This window comes from Stegostoma tigrinum, chromosome 8 (assembly GCF_030684315.1).
Source record: "Stegostoma tigrinum isolate sSteTig4 chromosome 8, sSteTig4.hap1, whole genome shotgun sequence".
Lineage (NCBI taxonomy): Eukaryota > Metazoa > Chordata > Chondrichthyes > Orectolobiformes > Stegostomatidae > Stegostoma > Stegostoma tigrinum.
The window spans coordinates 30,716,605-30,729,808 of NC_081361.1; positions in this window are offsets into that span (position 1 = coordinate 30,716,605).

The window sequence follows — 13,204 nt, forward strand, 5'->3', positions numbered from 1 at the left end:
CCTGAAAACGTTACCCCCCTCTCTCTGGACAAGTCTCAGGGGATCTCTCTCCCACTGCAGCACTAACTTGTCTGTCTCCTCTGCACCTAGCTTCTCCTCTATCTGACTTCGATCTGCCTCCCCCTCTTTTACTATTTATTTCAGAACCCCCTTCCCCTCCCCCATTTCTGATGGAGGGTCAGAGCCTGAAATGTCAGCTTTCCTGCTCCTAAGGTGCTGCTTGGCCTGCTGTGTTCATCCAGCTCCACACCTTGTTATCTAAGACCTCATTGTGTTGGCTTTTGGAAATGATGACTTCAGATGGTGAAAGGATGATAATGAGTAATGAAATGAAATGATATGATACACTGCAGCTGATTAGAGGTTTCAGATTACTCAGTAGGGACATAGTCATGTTTTAAAAATCTATTGGAAACAGAGACTTTCATTCAAGTGGGACCACAGAAGAGTCTTTTGGGTCAAATTTTCTACTCTGCGCAATACTAATTAAATTCTGACATATTGAGTGTCAGCAGGGTAGAGGCTCTTTTGTTCAGCAACGTATTCATAGCTACTAATGTTTTCAATAGGATATGGAATTTTTTTTCTTTTTTGTGATGTTATGAATTGATTTTTTTTTTGGAGTGTTACCGTTCGAATGCTTTTGACTTTGAGTACTGTTTGAGATTTTTGTACCGCTCGAGAGTCATTGCTAGAGGGATGGAGTTTAAAAACAGGGAGGCTATGCTGCAGCTGTAGAGGGTCCTGGTGAGGCCACACCTGGAGTACTGTGTGCAGTTTTGGCCTCCTTATTTGAGAAGAGATATACTAGCACTGGAGGAGATTCACTCAGTTGATTCCAGAGTTGATAGGGTTGGATTTTGAAGAGAGACTGATTAGACTGGAATTATACTCATTGGAATTCAGGAGAATGAGGGGAGATCTTCTCAAAATATACAAAATGATGAAGGGAAGAGATAAGGTGGAGGCGTGGAGGTTATTTCTGCTAGCAGGTGAAACTAGGACTAGAGGGCATCACCTCAAAATGAAGGGAAGCAGATGTAGGACTGAGGTCAGGAAGGATTGTGAATCTGTGGAATTCCCTGCCCAGTGAAGCGGCTGAAGCTACCTCACTAAATGTTTTTCAGGCAACGCTCGATAAATTTTTGAACAGTTAAGTAATGAAAGATTGTAGTGAGTGGGCGGGTCAGTGGAGCTGAGTCCCAAAAAGATCAGTCATGATCTCATTAAATGGCGGGCAGACTCAAGGAGCCAAATGGCCTACTCCTGCTCCTAGTTCTTGTGTTCTTATGTTATGTACTTATGTTCTTACTGTTCGAGTGTTTGTAATGTGATTTAAGTATTACTTAATGATTCAGGACCAAATGAAACCAGGCTTCTTCATAAGGTCATGTTTCCAATGTGTTTCAACTTAGAGCGACTGTTTCCTTTAGGTAGTATAACAAATAACATTTCCATGACCTTGTCCCCTCCACCTCTGCAATTTCCTTGTATTCTGTGTGGACTTTTCTCTTCTTTTTGTCCAGTTTCACGATTTTGTCGATCCCAGATTATGTTTGTCCTGCTATTACTAGGCATGGCTTCAGCTGTTTCGACTTTTAAAATCTGAAATGCATGCAATGCTTTACTCCAGTTTTTAAGAAGCTGTTTAAAAACTTCACATTTTACCAAGCTTTTGACAATTCCACTGACTTGACTGAATTAAAATCTTGTGACATTTCCAAAAATTAGATACTTCATTTCATAATTTGTCATTTCACTCGTCAATATCATTCAGCGCCTTAACAATGTAGTCCAACTGTGTTTTTGAATCAATGCAAAAGAGTCTGACCTCTGCCAAGTGACCTGAGAGCAGATGAATTAAAAATCGTCCCTCCGGTGCACACTATTTCTAAGACTGAGTGGTATATTTGTCTGAAACAGCGTGAGGCGATTACTGCATACCAGCACTTCCTACACCAAACACTGTTTAATAGGAATGGAGTTGGTTAATTGTTAGTCGAGTCCCAATGTCTGTGTGTAATGTTTCACAGAATATATTTCTTTGCTGTAATGATCGATGATGAACACTTTTAAATGAGCAACCATCTGTTTCAGGTGGATGTAGTCAGCAGTGTAGAGTTGGAGATAAGGAGATACCTCATGAAAAACTAGAACAGCATTCTCAGTGTAAATTGTTCCATATAAGTTGGGAATGTTAATTCAACACATGATTACTTTTTGGAGTCTTTGCAATGTCAAAGGCTTCTCCTGCATATCCCATCATCGGCCATATTTGCAACTCAGTCCATCTCCTAATTCACATCAGGGCACATCACTCCAATGTTTGCTGACCCACATTGTCTCCTGGTTGACAAATGCCTGAACTTTAGATTAAAAAAAAACCTTTAAGTTCTTGTTCTGACATCCCTTCATGTTCTCGCCTTTCTACTGTCTGGAATTATTTGAGGTCCCAAACTTTGCCTGGAACTTTCCTGTTCTGCCAAATCCAGAGAGCTGTGCATCTCTTCATTTTTTGCAGGTGTTCAATTCCTTCCTCTTAACATCACCATCTCTCACCTTTAAGATGCTCATTAAATGTCACTCTGGCCAAACGTTTGGCCAGCTGAATGAAAATCTCCTCCTTTGATGTCAGTTTTTGTATGGCTCCCCTGCTGTGAAGTGCCATGAGGAGTTTTTTTCTGTGCAAGGGGTTCTATTTCAGTGTTGTGATGACTTCTGTGTGCAGCTGATGTCTTGTTGCCAAAAAGTAACCATTGATTTGCCTGTGAAATAATGCAATGTTCCCTCTCAGTATTAACCAGGTAGTCAAAATCAGTGAATTGCAAGCTATTTTGGAGTATTTCATTAGCCATCCCCAGGTAGACCCGACTTTGTCATGTTACTGGGGTATCCAAGCATTCGCAATGCAACTCCCAGAACACAGGCAAACAAATCATCATTATCTTGGTTAATGAAATGTGAGGCTGGATGAACACAGCAGGCCCAGCAGCATCTCAGGAGCACAAAAGCTGACGTTTCAGGCCTAGACCCTTCCTCTGATGAAGGGTCTAGGCCCGAAACGTCAGCTTTTGTGCCCCTGAGATGCTGCTGGGCCTGCTGTGTTCATCCAGTCTCACATTTCATTATCTTGGATTCTCCAGCATCTGCAGTTCCCATTATCACTGACATATCATTATCTTGGTGTTTTTCTTTGTTCACTTGATTTCTTTCATTTGACTTTTACAAAGATTTTTTTTGCGAAGCAGTGGCAATGTTTAGGTTTTAGGCCTGAATGCATTTCCCTTGTATTCCTCGTTTAAATGTCAATAGTAAGGTGCAGCACTCTGTTACCCCATTTTGTGGATGGGCTGATAACTATTGAAGAGAAAAATCGCAAATTAACCCACGCCATTAACTGTGCAAAAAATCAGCAAGGAGGGACCAGATCTTTAGTTAGCTGACCACAGGCACTTTGGCCCATCTGTCTACAAATCGAGTAATATTAGAAGAGACATTGAACAGTATTTCTTTCCTGTCTTTGACTCATGTGAAATTTAAAAGGCTGGAGCATTGAAGAAAGCACATCAAAAAAAAGGGTTGGAGAAGTGTGCAAAATAGAAGAATTGCCAAACTGACTAGTTGAGTAAAGCCTAAGGAATGTTGGCCAAATTGGAAGGCATATAGATTATTTGTTTGGCTTGATCATTTATTTTCCTTGAAGGGATCAGTGATAGTCTTTGATTGTGGCTCCACAGAGCTCAGTGTGATGTGTGTGAAATTGCTTCTGGCATTTAAATATGGTTTACAAACACCATCTCTATGACCTGGTAAAAAGAACATTTGTTGGGTTGTCAGAGAGTTGGAGCTGGGGCAGAACCAGCCGAAGAATTGAGGAAGAATTTAGACAAGCAAATGGCAAACAGCCTATTTAAATTGAACATTTGTGAAATACAAAAAAAAATTGCAACAAAAATGACAAAAACGTTTCCTGCTAAAAAAGGAATATATTTTTTCCAACGAACACGGTCGTTTGAGGCCAGGCAAAGAATCATGGAATGTTATTACAAAGTGAAAAAAAACTTTGGGTAATTGTGTCGGTGCTAAATTTCAGTAAGAAGTATCTGACTTGTCCCTCCCCAATGTCCTTTTTACCACTGCCCTGCAAATTTTGTCTCATATAATTATTCGTTCCCCTTAGGAAGGCAATTTAATCTGCTTTGTCCACATGTTCAGATGTTGTGGTTTGGTAACAGCAGAATTCGCAATTTTTTTGGCCTTTTCTCCTCACCAATGACCTCAGATTTTGTCCTTGGTACACCGTATCAGAAGGGCCAGGAAACAGTTTCCCTCATTTCCTTGAGTTAGTCTGAGCAAACGACTGTTATTCATGATTCTGCACTCTCGTTCTCACCCAATTTTGTGTCTATACCTCCACTGCCCATTTCATTCCACAGGCTTCAGTTTTGCTCGCACACTTGTGTGTTACTTTATCAAACATATTTTAGAAAACCCAGTGCATCGCCAATGAATCACTAAAATCAGTGATTAATTGTTTACAGCCTGCGCAAACGGAGTGGAAAAGACATTAGTTATTCAAAAAAGATCAATTTACGGGATGTTAGTTAACATAACCTCTAATTGTGTAATATTTGACTCTACCACTTTGAGTTGTCGAGACATACAGCGCAAAATATCCCTTCTAACCTTTCCTATTTCAGTACTTATCCAAATGTCTTTTACCTATTGTTATTCTGCCTATATCTGGCACTTCCTCAGGAAGTTAATTCCACAACTTCTGTGGTAATTTTCAAATTTGTTGTTCGTTAATATATTTATTATGATCTTTGCTTTGCGTGGCTGGCAAATGTAATTTTTTTTTAGCCATGAACTACGGTGCAATTAAAGTGAAATTAAGCATGAGTCTAGTCAACCAGAAAACATTGTGGTTCTCCAGGAGAAACAGCAAATCAGCTCGTGCATTTCATCTTACAGGTCATTGCTCAAACTTGAGCTGAGAGACTTGAGCGCCAAATATAAGATAGAATGAAACAAAAACAGACAATTTCTCCAAAAAATTGGTCTTTTCAATATCCTGCCCAACCAATATTATTCCTGTGCAATTCACAATTGATTGAATGTGAAATATTTGCACTGTCTTCAAATCACAAATTGCTAAATATCTCAAACTGTAAAGCAATTTTATGAACCATTTTATACATATAAGCACAGCGTTAGGAAATTTCAGATTTTGTGAACAACCATTGAGCCATTTTCTGTGTTGACAATAAATGTTAAAAGCAGGCAAATGGTATTGGGGTTTTGGGTGGGAGGGGATGGAAGTGGCTTATTTAAATTACTACTTTCATAACTACTTACTGACTTCAAACTGACTGTGTAGGTAAACCTGAGCACTGGGATCTGTTGCTATTCACATTGCAGCATTTACTGATCACAGTCTATGGGTAATGGAGCATCGAAGGCATGTTTTACAATAACGGCCCTACCAGTCTTCATTTTCTTCACGTAACTTTTACAGCTTTCAGTGTAATGTCCCAATTGGTCTTCTGAGTGAAAACAGCTATGTTTTTCAACGTTTGGAAATTGAGCTTTGACAAATTTCATTAGTTTGTGTGTGTGTGTCGAATGCATGAATGAAAAGTGAACATTGTTTTATTTAGGTGACTAATCAAGACCGGGTATCGGACATCTTCACGAAAGCACTGGCCGTACTCCAATTTGAAACTGACCGTCCTCAGGATTATGATCTTGCACAGATCATAGAATCAAAGAAAGGTGAGCAGTGGAATTTGCGTCAATTTAGTCTAAATCTATTGCTGAATGACATAACTACTGCAAGGGGATTGATATTTCCTACTGATTTCACCAAAATGCTGAAGACATTTCAATTTGTATAATTGAACACATCCAACTATGTCCAGCAGGATTCATCTCTGATGAATGTAAAGCCAGTAAACAGCTAATATTTGCACCTAATAGAATTATTCGGCGTATTGAATTTCATCTGATTGTCCTAAAGCCAAAAAAATCTCCAAGAACTGCAAATACTGGAGAGCAGAAAGTGCAGGAAAAGCACAGCAGGTGTGGCAGCACTTGTAGAGAGAAATCAGAGTGAATGTTTTGGGTCCAGCAGCCCTTCTTCAGAACCACTTAACATAGAACATAGAACAGTACAGCACAGTACAGGCCTTGTGGCCCACCATGTTGTGCCGAGCTATTATCCCACTAGGATCAATCTATCCTGCACGCTATACTTTTTACTATCCTCTACGGGCCTACCCAAGGGCCGCTTCAAAGTCTCGAAAGTATCTCACTCCACTATCCCTGCCAACAGCGCATTCCACATGCCCACCACTCTTAAAGCCGTATTGAGTGAAGGTTACACATCTGGAGTTGGTTGTGGCAATGAGCCCAGAATTATTCACATTGATATAACATTGTTCTGCTTTGTTCAGTCTTGTTCTAACTGGTTATTCCAAAAGAAATGCTTCCTGTTGCTAAACTTAATCTTTTTCCCCTCCTTTTGCCCCATGGCTGAGAGACAAGAAATACGGGTGCGGTCACTGCAGCCAAATTGCTAATCTGCAGCAAGCCTCCCCTCACCATTTCCTGGTGAAAAGTAGAAAAGAGGACGCAGAGGTTTCATTCTGCTGTGGTTTAAAACATGCGATCCAGACTGTGTTAAACAGGACGTCTTATTAGGATAAAGAGTCCCAATGCATCTGCAGCATGCAATTCCTGTCAATTTTCTGAGAAAAAAAAAATAAATCCACTGGCTGCAAGAGTCACTGACAAAGCTGGCTTTTATTGTGCATCGATCATTGCCCTCAGAAAATGGTCATACGCTGGATCAGTGACTTGTGTTTGTTTTCGGTGTCCCCAGTGGTGTTAGCTTGAAGATTCCGATTCAATGCTGAAGGAAATGATTGCTTTTCTCAGTGTTTTTGCATTGATCACACTGCAACTTTCTGTGTTTGATGCTGTACAATCAATATTATGAAAGCATATGTGAATAATAATGTGCTTTTCCTCTGTTTTTTTCAGTGCTCGTACTTCCGCAAAATGCAAATGTGTATTATGCAATGAATAAAAGCGTAAATTATAATTTCATCCTGAGGAATCGGTAAACATATAGGCCTCCGAGCATGACAATACCAGGTTTCACCAGAAGAAGATCTTCGTGCTTCTGGACGTTTTAGCTGTAAGGAACACACAGTTTCATATTGTCTCAATTGTATCTAAAACCTCTTGTTTAATGTTCAAAACCCTGCTATATCTGAATAAATGACCTTGACAGTATTCTACTTCAAATTATAGGGCAATTTGGAAAACAGTGATTGCCTTCAGACAACCTGGACGACATGAACTTTGGATTTTCGAGTAAAGTGCTTCTCTCTGCCTTTTATAACATCTCGCACAACAGCTAATTTTGGTTAAAGGCTGGATAATTGAATCCTGTGACCTGTCTTCCATAAACATGACAAACATGTTTTGATTGGTTGGTTTTGAAAAAGCAATCTGTGAGTGAGAGCCAGTATGAGACTATGTGTGAGTGAGAATGAGAGTTTGTGCATGAATGAGACCGAGAGGTTGTGTGTGAGCGAGACTGAGTTTGTGTGAGTGAGAATGTGTGAGTGTTTGGGTGAGTGACATTGTGTGAAGTCAGAGTCAGATTGTGACTGAGACTGAGTGTGTGAGTGAGACTGTGAAAATGGGAGTATCAGAGTAGGCTGTGAGTGAGACTGCGAGTGAGAGAGTGAGACTGTGTGAGAGAGACGTGGAGTTTGTAGTTGAGTGAGATATGTGTTTGTCTGAGTGAGACTGTGTAAGTGTCTGTCTGAGAGTGAGACTGTGTGAAGTCAGTGAGATTAAGATGAAGCCATGTGTGTGAGTGAGACTGAGAGTGAGACTGTGAGAGTGTGAGTCAGACCATGAGTGTGAGCGAGATTGTGTCAAGTCAGTGAGAGAGTGAGTGAGATTGTATGAGTGTGAGTGCATGTGACTGTGTGCAGTCAGAGTGAGACTGTGTGAGTGTGTGTGGGTGTTTGTGTGTGTGTGTGAGAGAGAGTCAGAGTGAGATCGTGTGTGAGAGACTAGGAATTTGTTTGTGACTGAACGTGCATTTGTGTGAGTGAGACTGTGTGAGTCTATATGTGAGAGTGAGATTGTGTGAACTCAGAGTGAGTCAGTACAGTGTGGAGCTGAATGAAGCTCACAGGTCGGGCAACATAAGTGGACAGGAGAGTCGATCCTTCCTCACGACTAGGGAGGGAGAAGGGAGCCGGGAAATAAAGAGGGAGAGGAGGGGTGTGGCTGGGGAAAGTCAGGTGCGATGGTGATAGGTGAGTGCAGCTAGGGGTAGTGGGAACTGGTCAGTGGGAAGGGCAGAGCAATAGGTGAGAGAGAAGATGGACAAGTTGTGTCAGGTGAAGGAGGCAGGCATGAGATGGAGGGTTGGACATGGTATGAGGCAGGGTGGTGGAGAGGTTTTAAAACTGGTGATTTCCATGCTTAGGCCACAAAGCTGTAGGCTCCTGATGTGGAATATGAGGTGCTGCTCCTCCAGTTTGCGGGTGGCATCATTGTGACATTGGAGGAGGCCCAGGATGGAGATGTCATCCAGGGAGTGGGAGGTGGAGTTAAAATGCTTTGAAACCAGGAGCTGTTGCATTTGTTATGAACAGAGGGCAGGTGCTCCATGAATTGGTCTCCGAGTCTGCACTTGGTTTCACTGATGTTGAGGTCGCCATGTTGGGAACAATGGATACAGTAGACCAGGTTGTAGGATGTACAGGTGAACCCCAATTGGACATGGAAAATTTGCCTTGAATGGACGTGAAGTGGGAGGCGTGGGGTCAGGGTAGCACCTCCTGCAGTTGCAGAGGAATACGCTGCGGGTGGTGGGGTTAGAACATAGAACATGGAGCACTTTCATACAGTACAGGCCGTTCAGTCCTCGATGTTGCGCCGACCTGTGAAACCAAACTGAAGCCCATCTAATCTACACTATTCCACTATTATCTGTATGTTTATCCAACAACCATTTAAATGCCCTTAAACTTGGCAAGGCTAGTACTGTTGCAAGCAGGGCATTTCACGCCCTTACCACTCTCTGAGTAAAAAATCTACCTCTGATATCTGTCCCCTATCTATCACCCCTCAATTTAAAGCAATGCCCCCTCGTGCTAGCTATCTCCATCCGAGGAAAAAGGCTCTCACCGTCCACCGTATCTAATCCTCTAATCGTCTTGTATGTCTCTATTAGGCCACCTCTTAAATTTCGTCGCTCCAACAAAAACAGCCTCAAGTCCCTCAGCCTTTCCTCATAAAGGCCTTTGCTCCCTACCAGGCAACATCCTGGTAAATCTCCTCTGCACCCTTTCTAATGCTTCCACATCCTTCCTAATAATGTGGCGACCAGAACTGTGTGCAATAGTCCAAGTGTGGTCGCACCGGAGATTTTTACAGCTGCAACATGACCTCATGGCTCCGAAACTCAATCCCACTACCAATAAAACCTAACGCACCGTATGCCTTCTTAACCAACCGATCAACCTGGGTGGCAACCTTCAGGGATTTATGTCCATGGACACCGAGATCTCTCTGCTCATCCACACTACCAAGACTCTTACCATTAGCCCACTGCTCTGTATTCCTGTTACTCCTTCCAAAGTGAATCACCTCACAGATTTCTGCATTCAACTCCATTTGCCAACTCTCAGCCCAGCTCTGCAGCCTATCTATGTCCCTCTGTAACCTGCAACATCCTTTTGCATGATCCACAACTCTACCGACTTTTGTCTCATCTGCAAATTTACGAACCCATCCCTCATCCAGGTCATTTATCAAAAAGACAAACAGCAGTGGCCCTAAAATGGGAAGTGTGGAGTGGATGAGGGTGTCACAGAGTGTGCGATCGCTACGAAAAGCAGACAATGGTGGGGGGATAAATATCTCTTTGCTGTTGGTGTCAGATCGCACATGGCGGTCGTGGCGGAGACTGATACGCTGCATGTGGAGGCTGGTGGATTGGTCTGTGAAGACCAGGGGTCTCTGTCCTTATTATTATTGAGGGGAGGTGGTTTGAGGAGAGAAATGCAAGAGATGCAGGTGAAGGAGTTTTCAATCAATGGAGTGGTGTAGTTGTGATCCTTGGCATTGGACCAAGCCCTGGATGCATATGTCACCCAGGAAGTGGGAGTGTGAAATGGTTGGCAACTGGAAGGTGTTTGTTGTTTGTCGTGTCCAGAGCACAGATGTTCCTTGAATCAGTCCCCGAGCCAGCACTTGGTCTCACCATTGCAGTGGAGGTAAGATCAGGAGCAGTGGAGACAGTGGACCAGGTTAAAGGATATACAAGTGAATCCCAGTCAGATTTGGAAAGTTTGCCTTTGGCCTTGGATGGAGGTGAGTGGGGCAAGTGTAGGGGCAGGTGTAGCGCCTCCTGTGTTTGCGTGGAAAGGTGCCAGGCCTTGGTGGTGGTGTAAATGGAGAGTGTGGAGCCGACGACGGAGTCGCGGGCCGAGCAGTCCCTACGAAAGGTAAAAAGGTGTGGGGAGTGAAATATCTCTTTGGTGGTGGGATCGAATTGTAGCTGTCAGAAGTGGTGGAGAATGGTACGCTGGGTGCGGAGTTTGGAATGGTGGTATGTGTGAACCAGGGGCACTCTGTCCTTATTTTTATTGCGGAGAGGTGTTTTGAGAGCAGAAGTATGGGAAATGCATCTGTGGTTAAAGGCATGTTGGATCAACAGAGTGGGGATGTGCATTTGTTGAAGTATGATTCCTACTTCAAGGACTGCAACAACCTGCCTCTGTTGGTTCACAACACCTTAAACTGCATCTGTTGCATTTTCCACACTTCTGTCCTCAAACCTGTCACCCCAGCTAAAATAAAGAAATAATCCCCCTGGTCCTCACATGCCACCCCACCAACCTTCACATCCAGCATATCATTCTCTGCGACTTCCACCACAGTGATGCCACACACCAACTGGAGGAACAACACCTCATATTCCACCTCACAAGCCCAGAGCCCAATGGCCTGAACACCGAAGTCACCAGTCTCAAACCTCCCCAACCCTGGCCTCATCCCATGTCCAATCCTCCCTCTCATCCCCACCTCCTTCACTTGACACAACCTGTCCATTTGCTCTCCCACCTATCCGCACCACCCTTCCCATTGACCAATCCCCACTACCCCTACCTGCATCCACCTATCACCATCCCACCTACCTTCCTCCAACTCCACCCCTACTCCCTCTATTTCCCAGCTCCCTTCCACCTCCCCAGTCCTGATGAAGGGTCCCAACCCAAAACGTTGGCTCTCCTGCTCCTCTGTTACAGCCTGATCTGCTGTGTTCCTCCAGCTGCATACTGTGTAATCTCTGACCGCAGCACCTGAGTGAGATTGTGTGAGTGAGACCGTGTGTGTGAGTGAGAACGTGAGTGTGAGTGAGAATGTGTGTGAGTGAAGGTCACAGAGAGGTTGTGTGTGAATGAAATTGTGAGGTTGTGTGTGCGTGTGTGTATCTGTGTGTCTGTGTCTGTGTGTGTCAGACTGAGACTGCATGAAACTGTGCTTGTGAAATTGTGGGATGTCAGAGTGAGTCCATGTGTGTGAATTAGTCCATATGTGTGAGTGAAACTGAGTGTGAGTGTGGCTTTGTGAAGTATGAGTGAGACTGACTGAGAGTGCGTGTGCTAGACCGAGAGAGAAATTGTGTGAGTGAGACTGTGTGTGAGTGAGACTGTGAGAGAGAGGCTCTCTGGAAGTGTGAGTCTGTGAGAGATTGTCTGGATGTGACTCTGTGTGAGAGAGTCTGTGTGTATAAGTGTGAGACTGTGAATGAAACTGTGAATGAAACAGTGAGAGAGTAAGAGTGAGAGAGAGTCTGTGAGAGTATGCACATTTCTAAAGTTCAAGCCATTTTGGGGGAAACAAACAAACTCATTGACCATTTATCCAAACTATTGGTGCAGTGATGAGCACTTAGCTGAAATGTGTGGCTCAGTCTTCAGTGTCTTCAGCCCACAAATCTTTGTTTGTTCAGTCGTTTTAAATATTCTGGATTTTTTTAAAAAACCATTGTTTTTTTTCACAAAGGACAGCTACAAGAATTAATAGATTTTTTACTATTGCCAGTGATATTACATGTGTTTTAGATTCAAATTTTATGTTATTTAATGTTCAGATTTGTAATAAATTTATTTTGAATTGTTATACTGTGAGATGTGTGTGTGTGTAAAAGAATATATATTTGTAAAGGGCAAACCATTTTGGGGATGAAAGGTATTTAAAAGATGCACAGGGGACCAGATCACCGAAGACGTGAATACTGTGATAAACTTTTTGTTCCTTGTTTGTCTGCTTATGTTCCATTACTCAGAACTGTCATGGTTTCTTGTGGGTATTAGTGGTTAACAGCCGAATCTGACATTCACTCATTGACCTTTTCATCTTAATGCAATCACATTGTCAGATGCTTTTCAAACGGATCGAAAACAAAAATCCATTCAAAGGAGCAAAATGCCAAGAATATTTGAACAGTATTTGAGTCTCTATCAAATCATACTTGCAGTATGTATAAATTATACCAGGAACAGCACGTACTGAAGCACTGTAACATTTCTAGGAGACATGTCTTCCACAGGCAATGTTCAGTTCTCCTTCCCCAATGTGAATCTGTGTGTCAGTGAGCTCTGGTGAGGAGGAGATTTAGGGAGCTCACCACCCTGATTTTTGAGAGATCTTATGTATTTTCTTTCCTCCTCCTCCTGTAAATTGTTAGGTGCCCTATAGAGGATTCAACAATGAGATACTTACACATAACCACTCAATACTAAAATTGTTCAACATCTAGGCTATGCCAACAATACCAGGCACAGGTGTAGGAAATCATCTGAGCTCTTTGTCTAATTTTTGTTCCGAAAGATAGTGTTTAGTAAATATTTTTAATATTCTTACATTTGCTTTCAACAAAACAAAATTAAATAGCAATCTTTTGTTTCATTCTTTTGAAGTAGAAGGAAAATACAGTGCTCATAGAAGTGTTAGTATATTTTGTATCTAACTAGTGCTGCTTCACTATCTATAACCTTCTCTCAGCAATTTATGCATTGAGTGCTCACCTCCAGGAACCATGTATCTGGGGTAAGTGACAGCCATAATCCGAGAAAGCAAGGCAGGTAGCTTGGTACCACAC